The sequence below is a fragment of the Narcine bancroftii genome, chromosome 4, assembly GCF_036971445.1.
Source record: "Narcine bancroftii isolate sNarBan1 chromosome 4, sNarBan1.hap1, whole genome shotgun sequence".
NCBI lineage: Eukaryota > Metazoa > Chordata > Chondrichthyes > Torpediniformes > Narcinidae > Narcine > Narcine bancroftii.
In genome coordinates, this window is record NC_091472.1 from 45,193,666 (window position 1) to 45,218,707 (window position 25,042).

General features: G+C 42.0%; 1 long non-coding RNA gene across 1 annotated transcript; it reads right to left on the reverse strand.

Moving 5' to 3' along the window:
• Nucleotides 1-16,430: 16,430 nt before the first annotated feature.
• Nucleotides 16,431-20,474, reverse strand: LOC138759825 (uncharacterized). The gene is made up of 3 exons (XR_011355124.1): nt 20,374-20,474; nt 18,888-18,944; nt 16,431-16,732 (listed from the first exon to the last, which is right to left on the reverse strand). It is a non-coding gene; the product is annotated as an uncharacterized lncRNA (long non-coding RNA).
• Nucleotides 20,475-25,042: the final 4,568 nt, after the last annotated feature.

The following is a 25,042-nucleotide window of genomic DNA, read 5'->3' on the forward strand; positions in this document are numbered from 1 at the left end:
CCGTGTGTATTTGTCCATTTCAGTCACCCATTTTGTATAATGGAGGAATATCAATTCAATGCAGAATTATGAACCAACTCTCATCAGAGAGTCATGTCACACAGAAACAAACTCTTCAGCCCACAATATCTATGACCATTTTTTTTGTTTTCTACACTAATGTAATTTGCCTGCAAAAGGACTTTAACATTCTGTGCCATACTTCTTTAATTTTCTGTTTAAATGCCCCATGAATGAAATTAAACTGAAATTTGAATGTGTCCCAAAATGATTTAAAATGAAATTGAACTGGAGCAGCATTTTCTGTGAGCAAAGTCTTTAGAAAACTCGATCAGGGCAACGCCTACTAGTGCAAAAGGCATGATAGAAGAGGAAGGTGTACAGGTACACAATCCTTTATCCGGAAATCTTGGGGAACAGTATGTCCCGAATTTTGGATTTTTCCAGATTTCGGAAAGCCAGATTTAAACCCACCCGAAATGTGCTGCCGTATCCACCCCCACCCTCTTCCAGTCATGCTGCCGGTCTCCCCTACTCACCTGCCCGACTCACGCTGCCGGTCTCCCCCCTCGCCCGCCCAACTCGCGCTGTCTCCCCTCCCCCCGCCCCGTCGCCTGCCCAACTCACGCTGCCGGTCTCTCACCCTTGCCCGCCTGACTTGCGCTGCGATCTCTTTCTCCCCACTTGCCGGATTTTGGAGCTTTCCTGATCTTAGATGTCCGGATAAAAGATCGTGTACCTGTAATACATATCGGCATAAATCAGCTCTAAAGAAATTGATGATTTTGAGACACCCTAATTCTCACCTTTCCTCTCCTGTCCTATCCATGTCCAATTCTGGCCTTTTGCATGTTGGCCTGTGCTCCGCCCCCTGCCCTTTCTTCTCTCCTTCCCCAGCCTTTTAATTCATGAGCCTACCTGCTTTTTGTTCATGCCTTGACAAAGGGCTTAGGCCCAAAACCTTGGTGGCTTATCTTTACCTCCTATGGATGGTGCAAGATGGCTGAGGTCCTCCAGCATTTTTTAAGTTTTTACTAAAATCACAGTGTCTGTAGACTTACGTGTTTCGGTGCAAAAATAAATGCTTTTGCACCAAAGAAAATGGTGAATTTCCTTAGATGTCTCAACAAAATAATTGAAAAGTTTTCATAAAATCTGCAGTTCAGTAACGTTCTAGGCATCTCTTTAGTATGTCAAAGGTTTTGCGTAGTGCCATGATATTAGGAAGAGGAGTTATGCTGGTTCATTAGCAGAACAAATTTGTGAAGTTAATAATCAGAGATGCTGGTCAAATTTTACAAGCTAAGTCAAGAAGTTACACTGGTTATATACAGTAAAATCCTTGGTATCTGGCACCATGGGGATTGGTAGATGTCAGATAAGTGAATTTCCCAGTTGCTTGAGACTGTGTGTTGCGTGAATGGAGAACTAATGGCAAGGTGTGCTCATTTTAAACTTGCTTGATTTTATCCATTTATTTACCATAATTTTATTTGCCGGTTGCTTGAATTCTGGATAGCAGGTTTTTATACTGTACTGAATCATTAACCCTGTATGGATACAATGTGAATTGCCACTGACTCACAGCTACTGAAATTTGAATATTTATCCAATTTAAAGTTTGAGGAGATGAAGCATAAACATGGCTTCCTCCTCAAATAAAATTAAGTTGCAATGTTTGCATTAAAGCTTGGCCTATGTGCCTAGGAAAAGCTAGCTAGGCTGCTTTATTCCACGGTACATGGGGCCCAAGCCTTGCCTCTGCCATCTCGGTTGTTTCTGAGACCTCAGGGCCAGTATGTTCTCAGCTGATTTATAGAAATGATGGGAGAGAGGACAAGGTATGAGATGGATCCAGTCCTAGGTAGTTAAGATCAATTTTTGAGATAAGGAATGGTGTCAAATCTGAAGCATTGGGAAGACAAAAATGTTAATGAACTGAGTTATTAACTTTGTTTCTCTCTCCATGGAGCTAATCTACTGAGTATTTCCAACATTTTTTTTGTAATATTTTGGCTCTCCGTCTGATGCAGCATTTAGCTTTTACCATACAGTGGAAGATACAGAGAAGACCAAGGTGATTGGACTCCTGAACTATACTGACAAACATTTTGGCTTCAATGTAGGTATCAGAATCCTGGATTTCCTCACCTCCAGATGACAACCAGTGAGATAAGAACATCTCCCCCACAATCTCCATCAATATCAGAGCATCACAGGGGTGCATCTTTCCCCTTTTCTCTTCTCACTTTACACATTTGACTATCTGGCTCTACAAATTTGTCGGTGATACCATGGTAATGGGTTGTATTTTTTTTTAAGTGGACTCAGCATACAGGAGGGAGATTGCAAACTTGGTTAAATGGTGCATCAACAACAACCTTGCACTCAATCTCACCAAAACCAAGGAGCTGATTTTTTACTTCAGGAAGGGAAAACCAAAGGTGTTTGATCCAGGGATCCTCATGAGATCTGAGGTGGAGAGGGTGAGAAAACTTATCTTGGAGGATCTATCCTAGACCCAAAACACTAATGGCCTCATGAAGAAAGCACGCCAGCACCTCTACTTCCTCAGGAGTTACCAGAGGTTTGGTTTAACATTGGAAATGCTGGAACATTTCTGCAGATGTATGGAGGAAAGTGTGCTGACCAGCTGCATCACAGTCTGTTATGGGGATTCCAATACCCCTGAGCATAAAGCCCTCCAAAAGGTAATGGAAACAGCCCAGGACATCACAGGCAAAACCCTCTCCACTATTGAGAGCATCTTCAGGGAATCCTGCCGTCAGGGAGCAGCAGCAATCATCAAGGATGCACAGCACCCTGCACATGCTCTGTTCTCACTGCTGCCATTAGGGAAGAGGTATAGGTGCCACAAGACTCACACCATCAGGTTCAGGAACAGCAGCTATCCCTCCACCATCAGACTCCTCAACAACAAACTCAACAAGAGTTGAGTAAGGACACTTACTTTTGCAGTTTATTGATTTTTTTTAAATTCTCTCTGTATTGCTCAGTTTGTTTACTTTTCATTATCTGTTTACAGCTCTTTATTTGTTTACATGTGTACATTGTGTACAGTTTTTTTCCACTAACAATAAGTGGTAATTTTTGCCTTTCCTGCAGGACAAAAAAATCTCAGGGTTGTATGTGATTCCATGTATGTAGTCTGACACAATAAATTTGAAATCTGAAATTACAAGATGACAAAATTACAAGATATGTCTGTGTCTGTGCATCAGTGAAGCAGAGGACCTGATTTGAAACCTAAGAGGCATGCTCGTAGATGTCAGTCATGACCAGTCATTTAATATCATTCTTTCATATTGTGCATGTGTTATGTAATAGAAATTTTAGTTTGTTGACTTTCAAATTATACATATGCTTTTCTACAACTATCTTGCTACATGATAGCTGGAAGTTGACTTTTTGATAATGATAATGAGTTTATTGTCATACACATACACTGATCTTATATGCTGCAGCTGAACAGGTACTTCTAAAAAGAATTACAATAATAAAATAATTGAATAAAATTAAAAGAAACACTAAATGCGTAAGGTACATTGATAATAAATGTTCACAGCAATCCTTGTGGGAAAAGAGTGACTTTGCAGTACTTTTGTGTGGTCGGAGCAATCTATGATTAGTGTAACAAGGGGTGGGGGGGGGTGCGGTTCGAGAGTCTGATAGCTGCTGGAATGAAACTGTTCTTGATCCTGGACATGCTGGTGTTCAGGCTTCTGTCCCTTCAATGTGAAGGTAGCAGCAAGAAGAGGTTGTGACTAGGGTAATGGGGCACTTCAATTTGGGGCAGCACTTCACATTAATGACTGCAATGGATGGAAGGTTGGAGCCTATGATAGATCTGCCCATATTTGCTACCTGCTGTGGGCTTCTGCATTCCTAAGCACTTGGATTGCCAAGCCAGGCTATGATGATACTATTCCTTATGCCTTCCACAGTAAACCTGCAGATGTTTGGTGGAGTATCCGACAACATTCAAAATCTCTTCACACCCCTTAGAAAGCAGAGGTGTGGGTGTGGCTTCTTCACAGTTGCCACTTGATGCACCATCAATAACTCCAAAAGACTAGAAGTTCTGTAAAACGGTTAGGTTTTTATGGAGGCACATCCATGCTGGTCAACTGTTCTGAACTGGGGAGGGGGCTGTGGGAAATAGAATGGAGGCACATCCATGCTGGTCGACTGTCCTAAACTGGGGAGGGGGCTGTGGGACAGTCACCTTTATTCAGGAGGAGCCACAGGTAAAGTCAGCCAAGGGGCATGTTGAGACAGTTAAAAATACATACAGTTCCAGGAAATGTCTTCTGAGATACAGTTTCCAAGGAACTTCAATGTTCTGACCATTATTTAAAGGGTGGAAAACTACAGCATGCTGTTGTGTAGAGGGACTTGGGAGTGCTTGTGCATGAATTGCAAAAAGTTAGGTTGCAGGTGCAGCAGGTTATTAAGAAGGCAAATGGAATGTTGGCCTTCATCGCTAGAGGAATTGAATTCAGGAGTAGGGAGGTAATGTTGCAACTGTATAAGGTACTGGTGAGACCGCACCTGGAGTACTGTGTCCAGTTCTAGTCTCCATATTTGAGGAAGGATATATTGGCTTTGGAGACGGTCCAGAGGAGGTTTGCTAGGTTGTTCCCTGGGATGAAGGGGTTGACTTATGATGAAAGATTAAATCGTCTAGGATTGTATTCACTCGAGTTCAGAAGAATGAGAGGAGATCTTATAGAAACATATAGGATTATGAAGGGTATGGATAGGATAGATGTAGGAAGGGTTTTTGAGCTGGCCGGGGAAACTAAAACGAGAGGATACAGTCTCAAGATTCGGGGGAGTAGATTTAGGACAGAGATGAGGAAAAATAGTTTTTCCCAGAGAGTAGTGAATGTTTGGAATTCTCTAACCAGGGAAGTGGTTGAGGCTGCTTCATTAAACATATTTAAAATTCGGTTAGATAAATTTTTACATGATAGAGGAATTAGGGGACATGGGGAGAAGGCAGGTAGGTGGAGTTAGGTCATAAATTAGATCAGCCATGATCGTATTGAATGGCGGAGCAGGCTCGATGGGCCATTTTTGGCCTACTCCTGTTCCTACTTCCTATGTTCCTATGTTCCTATTGCCACCTCCTTCCCATCAATACAATGAAATGCAATGATTTGGAATTTATCAGTGCGTTGTACTGCAAAGTAAAAAAATGTGCCCCTTTGATTCATAATTTAATGTACAGTGTGAATATCCTGAAATAGAAAAACTATCTGTTTTTTTTTTGGTGAAGCAACAATAACTGGTTCAAAGTTGTACCTTCAGAATGGAACACATGGACATTTCCTCACCAAATTGATAATCTGTTGGTGAGATTTGTTCACCAATAATGACTTCTGCATCATCTTACTAACTCTAGACACATACAGTACAGAAAAGGCCCGTCAGCTCATTAAGTCCACACCACACACCCAATACCCATTTGCATAAATGCTACACAAATTTTATTTTATTTTCCTTATATTCTCATCCTTAGTTTCTAACAAAACCTACACACTAGGCACAATTTAGTATGGCCAATGAACCTAATAACCCACATACCTTGGGGATGCAGGAGTAAACGAAAGCATCTCTCAACTCAACAACACTGCCCAGGGCCCTGCTATTCACTGTGTGTGTCCTGGCCTGCTTCCCAAAATGCATCATTCAAAATTTGCTGAGTTAAATTCCATCAAACATTCCCTTGACCTATTTTCCCATTGATTTTGGATTCTGCTGCAACCTTAGAGACAACCTTCTTCACTTTCCTGTATTTGCTCAGCTGCCATGCATTTTTTCCAGATTATCTATCATAGTCAATGTACTTGGGTTGCTCCTCTCAACACCCTTGCCTGTATCCTTGCTTATCTTGCACCAGTTTCAACTTCCAAGGTCCTTGTTTCCCCCAAGGGATGAGCTGCCTCTGAGGGAACGACGTACACCTGCAGTTTATTTCTTGAGTGTGTAAATGAGGCTGGCATGGTGGATTTCATTTGGGCACAGGCAGTAACTTCTTAATTTGGGCTTATACTATCTCCACAGGACTGGAAAGTGTCCTGATATGAAATAAATAGTCAATTTCCTTCAATCTCCCAAACATCAGGAGGCTTGGTTTAAAATATCATGAATAGATAAAAGTACCCAATTGTCCTCTCCTCTCTTTTGAATAGATGAATTATATTAGCCCCTCTCCATTTTCAGCATCTAAGAACACACAATGATTGAATCCGTGTTCAAAATTCCTGCTAGTAGCTCTGATTTCTAGCAGGATCCAATAATGTTTGCCACCGCAGCCCAGGGCCTCTTTGTCTGGTAGAGTTGCTCCAGTTTCTTTTGTGTCCTGAAGCACCTCCCTTCTTTCATATCCATGCCATTGCCATAACTCTTTGGCTTGGCTTCGCGGACAAAGATTTGTGGAGGGGTATGTCCACGTCTGCTGCAGGCTCGTTGGTGGCTGACAAGTCCGATGCGGGACAGGCAGGCACGATTGCAGCGGTTGCGAGGGAAAATTGGTGGGTTGGGGTTGGGTGCTGGGTTTTTCCTCCTTTGTCTTTTGTCAGTGAGGTGGGCTCTGCGGTCTTCTTCAAAGGAGGTTGTTGCCCACTGAACTGTGAGGCGCCAAGATGCACGGTTGGAGGCGATATCAGCCCACTGGCGGTGGTCAATGTGGCAGGCACCAAGAGATTTCTTTAAGCAATCCTTGTGCTTCTTCTTTGGTGCACCTCTGTCTCGGTGGCCAGTGGAGAGCTCGCCATAGAACATGATCTTGGGAAGGCGATGGTCTTCCATTCTAGAGACGTGACCCACCCAGCGCAGTTGGGTCTTCAGCAGCATGGATTCGATGCTTGTGGACTCTGCCAGCTCGAGTTTTCGATGTTGGTGATGAAGTCATTCCAATGAATGTTGAGGATGGAGCGGAGACAGCGCTGATGGAAGTGTTCTAGGAGCCGTAGGTGATGCCGGTAGAGGACCCATGATTCGGAGCCGAACAGGAGCGTGGGTATGACAACGGCTCTGTACACACTGATCTTTGTGTGTTTCTTCAGGTGGTTGTTTTTCCAGATTCTTTTGTGTAGTCTTCCAAAGGCGCTATTGGCCTTGGCGAGTCTGTTGTCTCTCTCTTTGTCGATCCTTGCATCAGATGAAATGGTGCAGCTGAGGTAGGTAAACTGGTTGGCCGTTTTGAGTTCAGTGCGTCCGATGGAGATGTGGGTGGGGCTGGTGGTCATGGTGGGGAGCTGGCTGATGGAGGACCTCAGTTTTCTTCAGGCTGACTTCCAGGCCAAACATTTTGGCAGTTTCCGCAAAACAGGACGTCATGCGCTGGAGAGCTGGCTCTGGATGGGCAACTAAAGCGGCATCGTCTGCAAAGAGTAGTTCACGGACAAGTTGCTCTTGTGTCTTGGTGTGAGCTTGCAGGCGCCTCAGATTGAAGACACTGCCATCCGTGCGGTACCGGATGTAAAACCGTCTTCATTGTTGAAGTCTTTATTGGCTTGTTTCAGCATCATCTGAAGAAGATAGTAAAGAGGGTTGGTACGTTCAATGTAAACTGTTGTATATTTTTCTGGCAAATTTTTAAATTTATTTAAGGGATGCAGGCATCACAGGCTGAGCCAGGATTGTAATTGTCCATCCCTTTGAGAAGGTGGTGGTAAGAGGCCTTCTTGAACTGCTGTTCTTAACTGCCTACATTGATCCTGAAGCCGCTGATTGACATTACTAATGTAAATTATACTTTCATGGTCAGGTAAACGATGGATGCTACTTACTCTACGTATAACATAGACGTTTGGAAGAAGGGTGGAGTTCACTCACCAGACTGCGTCAACAATGCTGAGAAAGATACAAGACAGTTTTAAGGTCATAAAGGGTACATATCTCCAACCTCACACAACCATGCCAAGAAAGTGCTTTCTCAGGATCTGAAAGATGTTTAGCATGTTATCTGCATCTCTCAACAACTTCTATAAGCACACCATCAAAAGTATCCTGTCAGGATAGATCGCTGTGTGGCACGGAAACTGATATGCTCAAGGCTACAAGGAGCTGCAAAGAGTTGTGATCGGCTCAGGCCATCACACAAAATTTCCTCTCCTCCATCAATTCTATCTAACACTCCTCACTGCCTCAAAAAAACAGCCAACATATTACAAGTCTCATTACACCCCAACCATACTATTTTCTGAGGCTGACATCAGAACATCTTTCAAAAGGATGAATCCTTGCGAGGTATTCGGCCCTAATGGTGTACCTGGCAGGGTACTGAAAATCTGTGCCAACCAACCAGCTGGAGCGCTCATGGACATTTTCAATCTCTCACTGCAGCAGTTGAAGGTTCCCACCTGTTTCAAAAGGGCATCAATCCTCCCGGTGCCCAAGAAGAGTAGATTGAGTTGCCTCAATGAATCTTACTCAGCAGCCCTCACATCTACTGTGATGAAATGCTTTGAGAAGTTGGTCGTGGCCAGAATTACCTGGTACCTAAGTAAGACCTGGACCCACTGCAATTTGCCTATTACCACAATTGTTCCACGGCAGACCTGTGGAAGAGGCAGAAGGATGGGTCAGTAAGTTTGCAGATGTCACGAAGGTTGGAATTGTGGATGAAGCTGAAGGTTGTCACAGGTTACAAGAGGATATAGACAGGATGCAGAGATGGGCAGAAAAGTGGTAAATGGAGTTCAATCTGGAGAAGTTTGAGGTGATGCATTTTGAAGGACAAACCATGTGTTACAGCGCTAATGGTCAATTACTTAAGAGTGTAGATGAACAGAGGGACCTTAGTGTTCAAATCCATACATGTCTCAAGGTCGCCGAACAGGTTGATAGGATAATTAAGAAGGCCCTTGGGATGTTGGGCTTCATTAATTGGGGGTTTGAGTTTTGGAGTAGAGAAATCATGTGGCAACTCTACAAATCTCTGGTGAGACCACATTTTGAGTATTGTGTTCAGTTCTGATCATATATAATATATAACATATAACCATATAACAATTACAGCATGGAAACAGGCCAATTTGGCCCTTCTAGTCCGCACTGATCCAAGTACCCTCCTCTAATCCCACTTACCAGCGCTCTGCCCATATCCCTCCATCCCCCTCCCATCCATATACCTATCCAACTCTTTCTTAAATGACTAAATTGACCCTGCCTCCACCACCTTTTCCGGAAGCCCATTCCACACAGTAGCCACTCTCTGAGTAAAGAAGTTCCCCCTCATGTTACTCCTAAACCTTTGCCCATTAACTCTCAACCCATGACCTCTTGTATCCATCTCTCCTACTCTCAATGGGAAAAGCCTTTCCACATCAACTCTATCTATCCCTCTCATTATCTTAAACACCTCTATCAAATCCCCTCTCAGCCTTCTACGTTCCAAGGAATAAAGACCTAATTTGCTCAATCTTTCTTTGTATTCCAGATGCTGAAACCCAGGCAACATTTTTGTAAATCTTCTCTGCACTCTCTCTAACTTGTTAATAGCCTTCCTATAAATCAGTGACTAGAACTGCACACAGTACTCTAAATTTGGCCTCACCAATGCCTTGTACAGTTTCATCATTACTTCCCAACTCCTATATTCTATGCACTGATTTATATAGGCAAGCATACTAAAGGCCTTCTTCACCACCCTATCCACATGCACTCCTACCTTCAGGGAACAACGCACCATTATTCTTAGATCTTTCTGCTCCTCTGCATTTTTTAATGCCCTTCCATTTACCACATATGTCTTGCTTTGATTATAGGAAGGATGTGTAAGCTATGGAGAGAGTGCAGAGGAAATTTACCAGGATATTGACTGGATTAGAAAACAAGTCTTATGAGGCAAGTTTAGCAGACCTGAAACTTTTCTCTTTAGAGCATAGAAGGATGAGATGAGACTTAATAAAGGTCTATAAGATTATGAGATATAGATAGGGTGAACAGCCAGTGCCTGTTTCCCAGGGCAGGAATAGCAAACACCAGAGGACAAAGTGAAGGGAGGGAAGTTTAGGGGAGACATCAGGGGTCTGTTTTTTTACACAGAGAGTTGTGGGAGCTTGGAAAGCCCTGCTGGGGATGGTGGTGGAGGCTGAAACATTAGGGGCATTTAAGAGACTTTTAGGCAGGCAACATGGATGGAGTAAAAGTGGAGGGTTATGGGGTAGGGAGGGTTTCTTTAGAAATATACTTTTTTTTTTTAGAAATATATGGATTGGCACAACAACGATGGCTGAAGGGCCTGTACTCTGCCGTAATGTTCTATGTTCTAATCTCACTAGCTCTTCTCTCAGCTGTGGATCACCTGGACAATAGCAATACTTACATTAGGCTGCTTTTCATTGATTATAACTCAGCAGTCAATACCATCATCTGCTCAGTCCTGGCTTGCAAGCTTAAAAACCTGGGCCTCTATACCTCCATCTCCAACTGGACACTTGACTTCTTCATCAGAAGATCACAGTCAGTGCGGATCGGTAACAACATGTCCTTCTCACCAACAATCTATGCAGGTGCGCCTCAAGGATGCATTAGCCCACCTTCTTTAAACGCATGGCTGTGTGACTAGGATCAATTCAAATGCCATCTACAAATTTGCCCATGACACCACAGTTGTTGGTAGAATCACAGATGTCAATGAGGAAGCTTACATGAGTGAAATAGATCACCTAGTGGAGTGGTGTCAAAACAATAACCTTGCACTCAGTATCAGTAAAACAGAGGAATTGATCGTGGAATTCAGGAAAGGGAATCCTCATCAAGAGGTCAGCAGTGGAGAGGGTAAGAAACTTCTGATTCCTGGGTGTCCAGATCTCTGAAACCTATCCTGGAATCATCAGGTCAATGCAATCATGAAAAAGGCATGCCAGCAGCTGCATTTCATAAGGAGTTTGAGGAGATTTGCTATGACACCAAAGACTTACATATTTTTACAAGTGTTCTGTGGACAACACTCAGGTATGGAGGTGCCAATACATAGGACAGGAACAGGCTACAGAGGGTTTTAAACTCAGTCAGTGCCATCAAGGGCATTCGTTTTCACTCCATTAAGGACATTTTTAAGAGTTGGCACCCTTAGTAAGTAGCTTCTATCAACAAGGAGCGTTATCACCCAGGGCATGCATTTTCTCACTGCTACCATCAGGAAGGAGGTACAGGACTTTAAAGACACAAAGTCAACATTACAAACACAGCTTCTTCCACTCCACAATCAGATTTCTGAAGGGACAATGAGCCTATGGACCCAACCTAATTTGTTTTCTCTTTTTTTGAACTAGATATTTATTTATTTTAAAATTTTGGACTTACAGAATTGTAGTTTTAGTAATTTGCACAATACCACTGCCGCAAAACAACAAATTTCAATGACACTTGTTCATGACAATACACATGATTCTGATTCATATTCTCTTCTTTTATTGGGTCAAAAATTCATGAGTGCGAGATCACAAGCCACCAGATTTCTTTCCCACTGTTATTTGACTCGTGAACAAGTGACAGACCAGTAAAATAATGTTACCTGTGCTTTATTCTGACTGATCTCTCACTCTGCATCTCTGTAATTATGCACTCTGCGCAACATTTATACTGTTGTACCATGTTTGGGTTGGTTGGCCGGACTCTTCACAGAACAAAGGTACCACTGTACCTCGGTACATGTGCCTACTAAATTGAACTTGAACTTGGATATACATAGGAACATAGGAACATGGGAAGTAGGAACAGGAGTAGGCCAAAAATGGCCCATCGAGCCTGCTCCACCATTCAGTACGATCATGGCTGATCGGGAGGGTGATCAAGAATTGTGAAAGCTTGGCAATGGATTTCCAAGTCAGGATAGCTTATGGTTTGAAGGGCTATTCCAGGTAGTGGTGTTCCTATCTTCTTTGCTGCCCATCTGTGAGAGGTTATGGGTTTGGAGATCATGAATTAACCGAAGCACTTGTCCCTAATTCAGATGATTTCAAAGTTGAGACCCACTCCAGTGAGTAAGCAAAGAAAATTAGACATTTTTGAAGGACTCATTGTCCGAGGTTTTGTCAACTTTGAGGCATGTTTTCTTTACTCAGATGGGTGTATACAATCCATCACGGGAGAATGGTTGCTGCTGGGATTAATTCTGATGCCTCAATTGACGTTACTAACTCAAATTATATGGTTGTGGTTATAATGCTAAAGCAGGTACTTGCTGTGGGCAGATTTGCTGTTGAGTTTCCGACATCAGAGCAATGACTACATTTCAAATATACTTCATTGGCCATAAGATGCTTTGGGATATTTTGAAAGGTATATGTTCTGAAGAAAATCCTTCATTTCTTTTCTTTTTGTCCCTACTGAGATTGGCACAGAGCAGGAATCAAAACTACTGCATAATTCTATGGTTTTATATTCCATTAGGTTTTTGTGAATTGTCACAGGCTGCAAACTTATGTGCTTAGAAAAGCAGATTATTTCGCCTCCAAAAGAAAATCCATCTGATATTGGGAACTCACAATAAAAACTGAGCAGCTCAGTGAGTTCATTCCAGCCTGGCCATTACTTCACTAAAATCGGGCAGTTTGGAGGAATGAGGAGAGGAAAGTTAGAAAGCAAGTACTTTTCTCATTGGTTATAGCATCTCACTTTGACTGAAGCACTGTAAAAAAATGGTGTCACTGCCAGAACTGCTGTTATAACAGTAGGGACCTACTGTCTTGTCCTGATGCTGGTGGCTCTGTAAAGCCTTTAAATGGCTTTATAGATACAGCACAGGACAGGCCCTCCGGCCCTCGATGCTGTGCCAACCTAAAAGAAAAGTACTAAACCCTCCCTACTCCATAAGCCTCTATTTTTCTTTAATCCATGTGCCTGTCTAAGAGTCTCTTAAACACCCCCCCTCCCCCCCAATGTTTCAGCTTCCACAACCATCCCCAGCAACGCATTCCAGGCACCCACAACTCTCTATGTAAAAAACTTACCCCTGATGTCTCTCCTAAGTTTTCCTCCCTTCACTTTGTACATATGTCCTCTGGTGTTTGCTGATCCTGCCCTGGGAAACAGGTGCTGCTGTCCACCCTATCTATGCCTCTCATAATCTTGTAGACATCTTTTGTCTCCTCTCATCCCTCTATGCTCCAAAGACAAAAGTTCCAGCTCTGCTAACCTTACCTCGTAAGGCTTGTTTTCCAATCCAGATAACATCCAGGTAAATCTCCTCTGCACCTTCTCCATAGCTTCAACATCCTTCCTATAATGAATTGACCAGAACTGAAGACCAAGTGTAGTCTCATCAGAGATTTGTAGAGTTGCATCATGATTTCCCTACTCCTGAATTCAATCCCACTATTAATGAATCCCAATATCTCATAGGCCTTCTTAACTATTCTATCAACCTGTGTGGCAACCTTGAGGGATGTATGGTTTTGAAACCCAAGGTCCCTCTGTTCATCCACACTCTTAAGTAACTGACCATTAATGCTGTACTCAGCTTTCTGGATTGTCATTCCAAAATGCATCACTTCACACTTATCTAGATTGAAATCCATCTGCCACTTTTCTGCCCAGCTCCTGTCTATATCCTCTTGTAACCTTCAACAACCTTCAGCTCCATCCACAGCTCCTCCAACCTTCATGTCATCCACAAATTTACTGGCCCATCCTTCCACCTCTTCATCCAGGTCATTAATAAAAATCACAAAGACCAGGGGTCCCAGAACAGATCCTTGCGGCACTCCACTAGTCACTGACCTCCAGGCAGAATACTTTCCTTCCGCTTCTACTCTGCTTTCTTCCTTCAAGCCAATGTTTTATCCACACAACCAAGGTTCCACTGATCTCGTGCCTCATCACTTTCTGGATGAGTCTCTCTTGTCAAATGCCTTGATAAAATCCATGTAGATAACATCTACCTCCCTATCCTCATCAATTTCTTTTGTTACCTCCTCAAAAAACTCTATTAGACGTGAGGCATGACCTTCCCTTCACAAAGCCATGTTGACTACTCTAGAACAGACTGTACTTCCCCAAATGTTCATAGATCCTATCCTTAAGAATCCTCTCCATAGTTGCAGACCACTGATGTAAGATTCATTGGTCTATAATTCTCAGGATTCTCCCTATTACCTTTTTTAAACAAGGTGACTACATTTGTCATCCTCCAGCACCTCCCTTGCGGCCAAAGAGGATTCAAAGGTTATAGCTATTGCCCCAACTATCTCTCCTCTCACTTCCCACAGCAGCCTGGGGTATATCTTGATGTTTTTAAGAAAATCCAACACTTCCACTTCCTTAATCTCCACATTGCCCAGCACACAGGCCTGTTCCACTTCGACCTCACCATGATCAAGGCCCTTTTTTCTTGTGAATACTGACACAAAGTATTAATTTAGGTCCTCCCCAACCTCCTCTGTCTCAAGGCATATGTTGCCTCCCTTATCTTTTAGCGACCCCTCCTTCATTCCCATCATCCTTCTGTTCTTCACATATGCATAGAACGCCTTGGGGTTCTCCTTAATCCTACAGGCCAAGGCCTTCTTGTTCCCCCTTTAAGCTCTTCTGTCCTTTCTTAAGCTCCTTCCTGGCTACCATATACTTATCATGAGCCCTTCCTGTTTCCTGCTTCCTATGTCTTATGTATGTTTCCTTCTTCCTCTTGATTTGTTGCCTGACCTGTTTCATCAGCCATGGTTGCCTTTTCCTACCATCTTTCTCTTGACCCATTTGGACAAACCCATCTTGAACCCTGCACAAGTGGACCCTAAACTTCCTCCACATAACTTCTGTGCTTTCACTCTTAAATATCTGTTTCCAGTTTATTCTCACTAGTTACTGCCTCATCCCTTCATAATTAGCCTTTCCCCAGTTAAGCACTTTCCCAGTTTGACTGTTTTTATTCTTTGCCATAGCTATGTTGAACCTGAGGGAGTTGTGGTCACACTCACCAAAATGCTCCCCCAACAAGAGGTCCACCACCTGACCAGATTTATTACCCAGAACCAGTTCCAGTATGGCCTCTCTTCCAGTCAGGCAGTCTGCATACGGTGTCAGGAATCCTTCTTGTACACACCTGACAAATTCAGCCTCAACTATCTCTCATGCTGTCAGTAGGTGACAGTTAATATTAGGGAAGCTGAAATCACCAATAACTACAGCACTGTATTTCCCGCTCCAAAACCAAAACATATGTATCAAAGAGGCTTCAAATCTTTAACATTTGTCACACAATGAGTTGATATCTGGGTAGATTCGAGCAAGCTTAACTTTAGAAAAATGTACTCTATACACCACTTTAAATTGAATCAAACTGTGCCTAGCCCATAGAGATGAGTCATGATTAAGAGCCAAAATTGAAATCCAATGACATATTAAGGTCATTTTCCCATTCAGTTTTGATCCTAATTAAAGAGGCTGTTTTTAAATTCAATATGTTATAAGGTGGATGTTATACCTTAATGTACAAATTGTTATTCAAAAAGCTCATCTATGAAATTCAGATCCAGAAGACATAGAAATACTGAAGGATTAGAACGAATAAAATGTCTAATTTCATAATATCTAAAAAAGTGTCTGTTTGCCAGATTAAATTTCATTGATGATAGTTGTAAAAATGTGAAATTTTGTTGCATAAAATAATCGCTGAAAGTTTGAATTCCTAGACAATTCCATTCTTTATAGTTTGCATCTAAAATGGCGAGTTGAAATAAGAAATTGAGTGGAATAAGACTAGTAAATATAGATCCCATGATTCCAAAATATTTCCTAAATTGACTACAAATCTTCAATCCTCATGATTAAATTATTTTTTAGTTTTGGAATAGAGAGAGGTAAAGGGGAGCCTAGTACCACCCATAAAAAAGCATTCTTAAGTGATTTCAATTCTGTTTCCCTCCAATTGGGGGAGTCATCTCTATTATCAAACTGTATGGATACCTCTGGAGTGGACAAAAAAAGTAAAAGGTCTTCTGCATATAGAGATAGCCTATATCAAAACATCTTCTAAACAAGCTTCCAAAATCTTAATTTGTTCATATAGCAACAGCTTGTGGCTCAACTACTTAATCAAAAAGCAGAGGGCTTAGAGGGAAACTCTGTCTCATATCTCATTGTAATTTTAAAAACTTTGATTGTTGAGAATTTGTGTGAATTGATGCTATTAGAGATGCATATAAATGTTTTATCCATTGAATCAAATTTGGTCCAAAATTAAATTTTACTAAAGTGGCAGATAGATATTCCCATTCTACACTATCAAATGCCTTTTCAGCATGTAAGGAAAGAAAACATTCACTAGGATGAGTAGACGGAGAATATATAATATTCATTAATCGATGAATATTATGATAAGAATATCTATTTTTAATAAAACCTGTTTGGTCTAAATTTATTAATCTCTAATCTATGTGCTAAATTTTTGATAAAATCTTCATGTCCATGTTGAGTAAAGAAATCAATCTGTAGGACACACAATTATTAAAAAAAATAACAGAAATGGCAGCCTCGTTGAAAGAAGGAAGTAATTTCTCTTCTTGAAATGAAAAATTCAGTACTTGCAGAATAAGTTGTTTAGAGAATAATTTGTAAAGGTCCATTGGAAATCCACCTGAACCTAGAGATTTGTCTGATTGCACAGAGGATATTGCTTTTTGCAGTTCTTCTTTTGAAATTGGAGGTTTCAAACTTAGTTGGTTTTCCTAGGATATCATCGGTATATCCAAATGATCTGAAAAAAAATCATTCATCAGGTCATATTCATTGTTAGATTCAGAAGAATAAAGTTTAAAATAGAAATCTCTAATGATGTCATTTATTTTAGAATGATAAGTGGTTATTGTACCATTAGAGAGAGAAATACTATTAATTTAGTTTTTAATCAAAATAGCTTTCAATTAATTGGCTAGCAATTTGCCAGATTTCTCTCCATGGATATAAATTGACTTTTAGTTCTCAAAATCTGTTGTTCAATTGGTCTAATGGAAAGTAGATTAAATTTTGTTTTGAGTTCAGTTCTCTTCTTAAATAACTTCAGGGTATCTACTTTGGGAAAATTGTACGTCAAACTGTTTAATCTGATTGATCAAATCCATTCTTTCTATCCAGGTCTTTTAGTTTATATTAACTCTATATAAAATAATTTGACAACGTAAATAGGCTTTCATTGTGTCCCATATTATCAAATTGGAAATCTATGGGGTTGAATTAATATAAAAAAATTGAATCTGATCTTCTAAACAAGTCAAAAAACTCTTTGCTCTTAAATAATATGGCATCAAATTGCCACTGTTTTTTAGTATTTGGAATACTTGGAAACTCCAAATTTAAAATTACTCAAGCATGGTCTGATATAACTATGCCTTGATATTCATATGATTTAATCTTGTTAATCAATTGATTATCAATTAAAAATAGTCTATCCTGATATAAGCATGGTGCACACTCAAGAAAAAAAAGAATAATCTTTACTAATGGGATTTTAAAATCTCCATACATCAGACACTCTCATATTGGATGAGAAAGACTGTATTCCAAATCTGATTTAGAGAGATTAACCTTTCTATTTGAAGATCTAACACTGTGTTTAGACAACAATTAAAATCCCCATCTAAAATTAGTGAACATTTAGATATGTCCAGTATTAGGGGAAAAAAGAAATTGAAAAAAAAACACTGGTTCATCCACAATCAATAAAACAATCAATTTATTATGTTTTGTTCAAGTGAGGATGTTATAGCATCCCATTTTATCTATGATGCTATTATGGGGTAGAAATAGGATATTTTGTTGAATTAAAGTGGAGACACCCCTGACTTTAGCTTCTGAAGATGATAGGTAACATTCTCCTGCCCATTTAAACATGAGACTATCTTTATCTGCCTTTTTAATGTGTGTTTCTTGAACAAAAGCAATATCTGTCTTTAAATGTTTAATATGAGCAAGTACCCTTCTCCTTCTTATGGGTCCATTAAGATGCTTCATGTTCCACACTATAATTTTAATAGGTGCCATCATTCAAATAATTTATAGTATAGAACAAAATTAATGGCTGCATTGGGACATGTTTCACCTTTATTCCTGAGTCCACAGCTGTGAAACATTGCATAAAACAAAAGATTTTTTTAAAAATTAATTGTTAATAGCAACCTTGTACCTTGAAAAACCAAATCCCTCCCCTCCTAGAAGGTCACTGATAGAAAATGTGCCCAGCTCCAAAAAATCTGATGCAATCCCCATGGCTTCTACGGTTATTGTAATGGCTCCTAATTTAACGGATAGTGTATTTTATTTCTTCTGTATAATAAAACCAAAGATATCAAAACGTGGATAACCACCTGCTAGAGTCTAAAAAATATTCCAAATTCTCAGTTGTGCATGTTAACATATTTAGCAACAGTTAGTCTGTAAAATATAACTTTTAACATTTAACACTCAATGTTAAAATATATATATAAATATATATATTTTCTTTGGCTTGGCTTCGCGGACGAAGATTTATGGAGGGGTAAAGTCCACGTCAGCTGCAGGCTCGTTTGTGGCTGACAAGTCCGATGCGGGACAGGCATATATATAAAATTTGAACTGAAAAACTTCAAATCAAATGCTTTCACATTTTTAAAGCTTTGTTAATGTCCAGTGACTGCTTTCTAATCACTTTGGTAGCCAGTCCAAATGTCAGAGGAGTGTCCTGTTCAATCTGTTTCTTTCTCCATTTCTTCCTCCTTCTCTTTTTCCTTCATCATTTTAAATTTAGGTACTTTAGCTACTCTCTTCTCCATGAGAGGTCCTCTGGTAGTAATTGACAGTATTAAAAATAAACTTTAACCTGTTTGGTTAATTAAAAGAGAGTAGAAAGTAGGGAAAAATAAACAAATTAGTCGAACCTTATGGCCGCACCTCTTCATAGCATCAGGTTGCCAGCGGAAATCCCCTTATTCTTTCTATATAAGCCCAATTAAACAAGAAAAAGAGAAAAAGCCATCAGTACATACAGTGAAACACATAGAGACGCTGTACTAACACAGTATTATATCCTTTAAAGAGGCCTTCTGGCTAACCAGATATGATCACATCCCTGTAGTGGCATCAGTGAAATGCCTATATAATCTAGGTAAGGCTGCCAAATTTTCTGACAGGTGTCGTATCTGAGTCTATGTGATTTTCTTTTCAAGAAGAATATAACTGTTCATTCCCAAAGACCATCTATCAATAAGGAGAGGGGAATCAGATTTCCATGTCATTGTTATGCATTTCCTGGCCACACATAAAGCAATTTCCATCAATTTAATTTGCAAATTAGTTAGAGATCTACTGACACTCATGAAATTCCCCAGTAAGCAAAGCTCAGAATCTAAAGGGAAGGTGACTCCTGTGACCTTAATCAAGGTATCACAGAGGTCGTACCAAAAGGGCCTTTGGAGAAAGCCAGGTGGAGTGCAAGAAGGAACCGACCACATCTGAAGCACATTTCTGACAATTCAGGTTTATGTTTATGTAGTTTCTGTCGGGTGAGGTGCAGAAGATGGAGGAAATTGTAGTGAACTAATCTCTGCCTAGTATTAATGGTAGCTAACAAACTTCCTTGACATAAATCTGACCAAAGCTATTCATCAATTATTATGTTCAAATCTGATTCCCATTTCTCTCTAGATTTGTGCAAATCTGGCTTTGGGCCCTCATTCAGCAGTAAGGAGTATATTTTAGAAATAAGTTTGCATACATTTCCCTCATGAATCAGTTTCCCCACATTAGTAAGGACAGATAAAGTCATTTCAGGGCCCAGGTTGGTTTTAAGAAAAAAATCTAAACTGAAGAAGGTATTTCTGGACAAGTCGTATTTCCTTTCCATTGTTCAAAGGACATGAAAAGTTCTTTTTTGTAACCCTCTTTCAAATGTTGGATCCTTTTATGATGCCAGCTCTCCAAAATCTTGTTGTTTGAAGTCACTGGTAGGAGTTCATTTTGGTGACAGTCCTATTTTCAGTCGAAAACTTCCGTGGGTCTCACACCATATTTTAATCAAATGCTTTAAAATAGGATTGGCTGTCCTGTTGAATAAAATCCCAAATTTCCATTTGTAAATAAAATCACTGAATACCTTTTCTTTTAGGGAGTGCAATCCCACACTTATGTGAGCTGCAGCTTCAAAATATCAGACATATAAATCAGACAGGCACTGCTGGCAACTTAGCTCCTTTCAATTGTCACACTTTGATATATTGAAGATATTTGGTGCTGTGAAACATCAGTCCATGTAAAAACATTAAGCACTCAGTTTACGAATTACATGTCAAACTTCAGAGCAAATAAATTACATGCCACTGATAACACTCCATAATATGTTTCAGTAAGCACAGTAGGGTCATGTACCTTCTGCCCACATTTCTGATAGATTCTCTGGACATTTCAATAGTAAATCATCAGGGCATTAAAGCAACAGTCATCCCATTGTGAGAATATCTTGTAACAATCTCCAGCATGAAAAGGCAACAAATTGTGTATGAATATCAGAGTGTTTGTTTATCCAGTGACAATGTTTTGACAGTGTTTCCCTAGCAGCCAGAAGATAACTGTGATGTTGACAAGTTTGCAAGAATGCTGTTGCTATATCTCCTGGTGGAAATACATGAATAGGCCAAACATACCATGGGCAAGGTGAGTATTTGAGAATTCCCCAAGTTTGAGCATTTTAGTTGGATAGCCCTGAAAATCCATGCTGTTCTCCTTCATTTACATGAGAAGAGCCCATTGGTAGCACAGCTTCTCCCTTTAGAATTCTCTGCCTTCTCCTTATCAGGTGAAATGTTAAGAGAAGGACCAAGCTCCTTTGCCAATATCGATGGTAGAGAAGACTGGTCCAGAATCCTGAGCACCTCCATGAGGAACCATCAGATGGACTGGATCACGTTTCATCAGCTTTTATCAAGAGGTGAAGGTTAACTCCAGATAACTACCTTGATCACAAGTAAATCACAAAATTCTGCAGACAGCGTGGTTGAAGTAAAAAAAATACACACAATGCTTGAGAAGCTCAGCAGGTCAAACAGTGTCCTTTATGTAGCAAAGGTAAAGATAGACTACTGACACCACCCAGTCATCCCTCCTTCCCCTCATTGCTGCTGTCCCCTCCCTTCTTTCTCCACCTATCCCCTTCTTTCTCCACCTATCACCTTCTGCCTTTGCCACTCCACCCCACCCCCCACTCTTTTGTTTGGAGGCTTGCAGGAATTTTCTCATGCTTTGATGAAGACCTCAAACCCGAAACATCGGTTCTGTATCTTTACCTTTGCTACATAAAGGACACTGTTTGACCTGCTAAACCTCTCCAATACCTTCTTGCATAGGCATTGTGTATGTGTGTTTTTTTTTATTCCTTTAGTCACAGCCTCCTCTCTCTGCTACCTTTGGACAGAAGGTACAGATTCTGAAGACCAGCACCTCTAGATTCAAGAACAGTTTCTTTCCAATGGCTATCAGGCTCTTAAATGTCTCCTTGTTAGGGTTATGGTCTGCATCAGCCCCACAACCACTACTGCAAAGTCATTTTTGTTCTCGTACCTGGATAACTGCGAACATTTATCTATCTTTCTATGTCTTGGTGTTTATTGTCTATTTTTAATTCAATTAAGTATTCTACTGTAATTTATTTTAGTGAAATACCTTCTTTGGCTGCAGCAAGTAAGAATTTTGGTGCATATATACATTGTACAGTAAAGCCCCTCAGAATCCAGCACCTTCAGGGATTGCGGATTCCAGATGTGCAAATTTTCCATTTGATTGAGACTCACTTTCACAATTCCTAAATAATACAACTGCATTAAGAATAAACAGTTCAAAAGACAAAAGTAGTGCAAAATGTAAACTAATTTGTAAATAAAATCAGTATTGTAGTCCTTAATTATATCAAGTTCACTTTAATCAGATCATTCTGGTAATTTACAAAATTTAAATTTAAACACTGGTCATTGGCATTATAACAGCAATGTACTAACCTCAATATGAACTGTGTTGCCATTGGAATTAACCCCACCACCCCCAATGTTTACAGATAAAACCTTACTAATATACTTCATAATTGGCTAATATATAAATAAAGTCCCTTACTAGGCAGGGACAGGGAAACAGCGGCAATCGGCATTGGCCAGCTCTTCAACCTGGGTGATGCCATTTTATTCAAACACAATTTTCTTCAAACAGCTGTTGCAGATGGGGTGCATCCAGGGCATGACTGGGGTGCTCTGCAGGCTGAATGTTCGATCCCATCTTCACCAAGGCGGTTGCATGTAGCTTCTGTGAGCATTTACAAACAGCAGTTGCAGATGGGGTGCGTCCAGGGCATGACTGGGGTGCTCTGCAGGCTGAATGTTCGATCCCATCTTCACCAAGGGGGTTGCGTGTAGCTTCTGTGAGCATTTACAAACAGCAGTTGCAGATGGGGTGCATCCAGGGCATGACTGGGGTGCTCTGCAGGCTGAATGTTCGATCCCATCTTCACCAAGGGGGTTGCGTGTAGCTTCTGTGAGCATTTACAAACAGCAGTTGCAGATGGGGTGCGTCCAGGGCATGACTGGGGTGCTCTGCAGGCTGAATGTTCGATCCCATCTTCACCAAGGGGGTTGCGTGCAGCTTCTGTGAGCATTTACAAACAGCAGTTGCAGATGGGGTGCATCCAGGGCATGACTGGGGTGCTCTGCAGGCTGAATGTTTGATCCCATCTTCACCAAGGGGGTTGCGTGTAGCTTCTGTGAGCATTTACAAACAGCAGTTGCAGATGGGGTGCATCCAGGGCATGACTGGGGTGCTCTGCAGGCTGAAAGTTCGATCCCATCTTCACCAAGGGGGTTGCGTGTAGCTTCTGTGAGCATTTACAAACAGCAGTTGCAGATGGGGTGCATCCAGGGCACGAATGGGGTGCTCTGCAGGCTGAATGTTCGATCCCATCTTCACCAAGGGGGTTGCATGCAGCTTCTGTGAGCATTTACAAACAGCAGTTGCAGATGGGGTGCATCCAGGGCATGACTGGGGTGCTCTGCAGGCTGAATGTTCGATCCCATCTTCACCAAGGGGGTTGCGTGTAGCTTCTGTGAGCATTTACAAACAGCAGTTGCAGATGGGGTGCATCCAGGGCATGACTGGGGTGCTCTGCAGGCTGAATGTTCGATCCCATCTTCACCAAGGGGGTTGCGTGTAGCTTCTGTGAGCATTTACAAACAGCAGTTGCAGATGGGGTGCGTCCAGGGCATGACTGGGGTGCTCGGCAGGCTGAATGTTCGATCCCATCTTCACCAAGGGGGTTGCGTGCAGCTTCTGTGAGCATTTACAAACAGCAGTTGCAGATGGGGTGCATCCAGGGCATGACTGGGGTGCTCTGCAGGCTGAAAGTTCGATACCATCTTCACCAAGGGGGTTGCGTGTAGCTTCTGTGATCATTTACAAACAGCAGTTGCAGATGGGGTGCATCCAGGGCACGAATGGGGTGCTCTGCAGGCTGAAAGTTCGATCCCATCTTCACCAAGGGGGTTGCGTGTAGCTTCTGTGAGCATTTACAAACAGCAGTTGCAGATGGGGTGCGTCCAGGGCATGACTGGGGTGCTCTGCAGGCTGAATGTTCGATCCCATCTTCACCAAGGGGGTTGCGTGCAGCTTCTGTGAGCATTTACAAACAGCAGTTGCAGATGGGGTGCGTCCAGGGCATGACTGGGGTGCTCTGCAGGCTGAATGTTCAATCCCATCTTCACCAAGGGGGTTGCATGTAGCTTCTGTGAGCATTTACAAACAGCAGTTGCAGATGGGGTGCGTCCAGGGCATGACTGGGGTGCTCTGCAGGCTGAATGTTCGATCCCATCTTCACCAAGGGGGTTGCATGTAGCTTCTGTGAGCATTTACAAACAGCAGTTGCAGATGGAGTGCATCCAGGGTATGACTGGGGTGCTCTGCAGGCTGAAAGTTCGATCCCATCTTCACCAAGGGGGTTGCGTGTAGCTTCTGTGAGCATTTACAAACAGCAGTTGCAGATGGGGTGCATCCAGGGCATGACTGGGGTGCTCTGCAGGCTGAAAGTTCGATCCCATCTTCACCAAGGGGGTTGCGTGTAGCTTCTGTGATCATTTACAAACAGCAGTTGCAGATGGGGTGCGTCCAGGGCATGACTGGGGTGCTCTGCAGGCTGAAAGTTCGATCCCATCTTCACCAAGGGGGTTGCGTGCAGCTTCTGTGAGCATTTACAAACAGCAGTTGCAGATGGGGTGCGTCCAGGGCATGACTGGGGTGCTCTGCAGGCTGAAAGTTCATCCCATCTTCACCAAGGGGGTTGCGTGTAGCTTCTGTGAGCATTTACAAACAGCAGTTGCAGATGGAGTGCGTCCAGGGCACGACTGGGGTGCTCTGCAGGCTGAATGTTCGATCCCATCTTCACCAAGGGGGTTGCGTGTAGCTTCTGTGAGCATTTACAAACAGCAGTTGCAGATGGGGTGCGTGCAGGGCACGACTGGGGTGCTCTGCAGGCTGAATGTTTGATCCCATCTTCACCAAGGGGGTTGCGTGCAGCTTCTGTGAGCATTTACAAACAGCAGTTGCAGATGGGGTGCGTCCAGGGCATGACTGGGGTGCTCTGCAGGCTGAATGTTCGATCCCATCTTCACCAAGGGGGTTGCGTGTAGCTTCTGTGAGCATTTACAAACAGCAGTTGCAGATGGGTTGTGTCCAGGGCATGACTGGGGTGCTCTGCAGGCTGAATGTTCGATCCCATCTTCACCAAGGGGGTTGCGTGCAGCTTCTGTGAGCATTTACAAACAGCAGTTGCAGATGGGGTGCGTCCAGGGCATGACTGGGGTGCTCTGCAGGCTGAAAGTTCGATCCCATCTTCACCAAGGGGGTTGCGTGTAGCTTCTGTGAGCATTTACAAACAGCAGTTGCAGATGGGGTGCGTCCAGGGCATGACTGGGGTGCTCTGCAGGCTGAATGTTCGATCCCATCTTCACCAAGGGGGTTGCGTGTAGCTTCTGTGAGCATTTACAAACAGCAGTTGCAGATGGGGTGC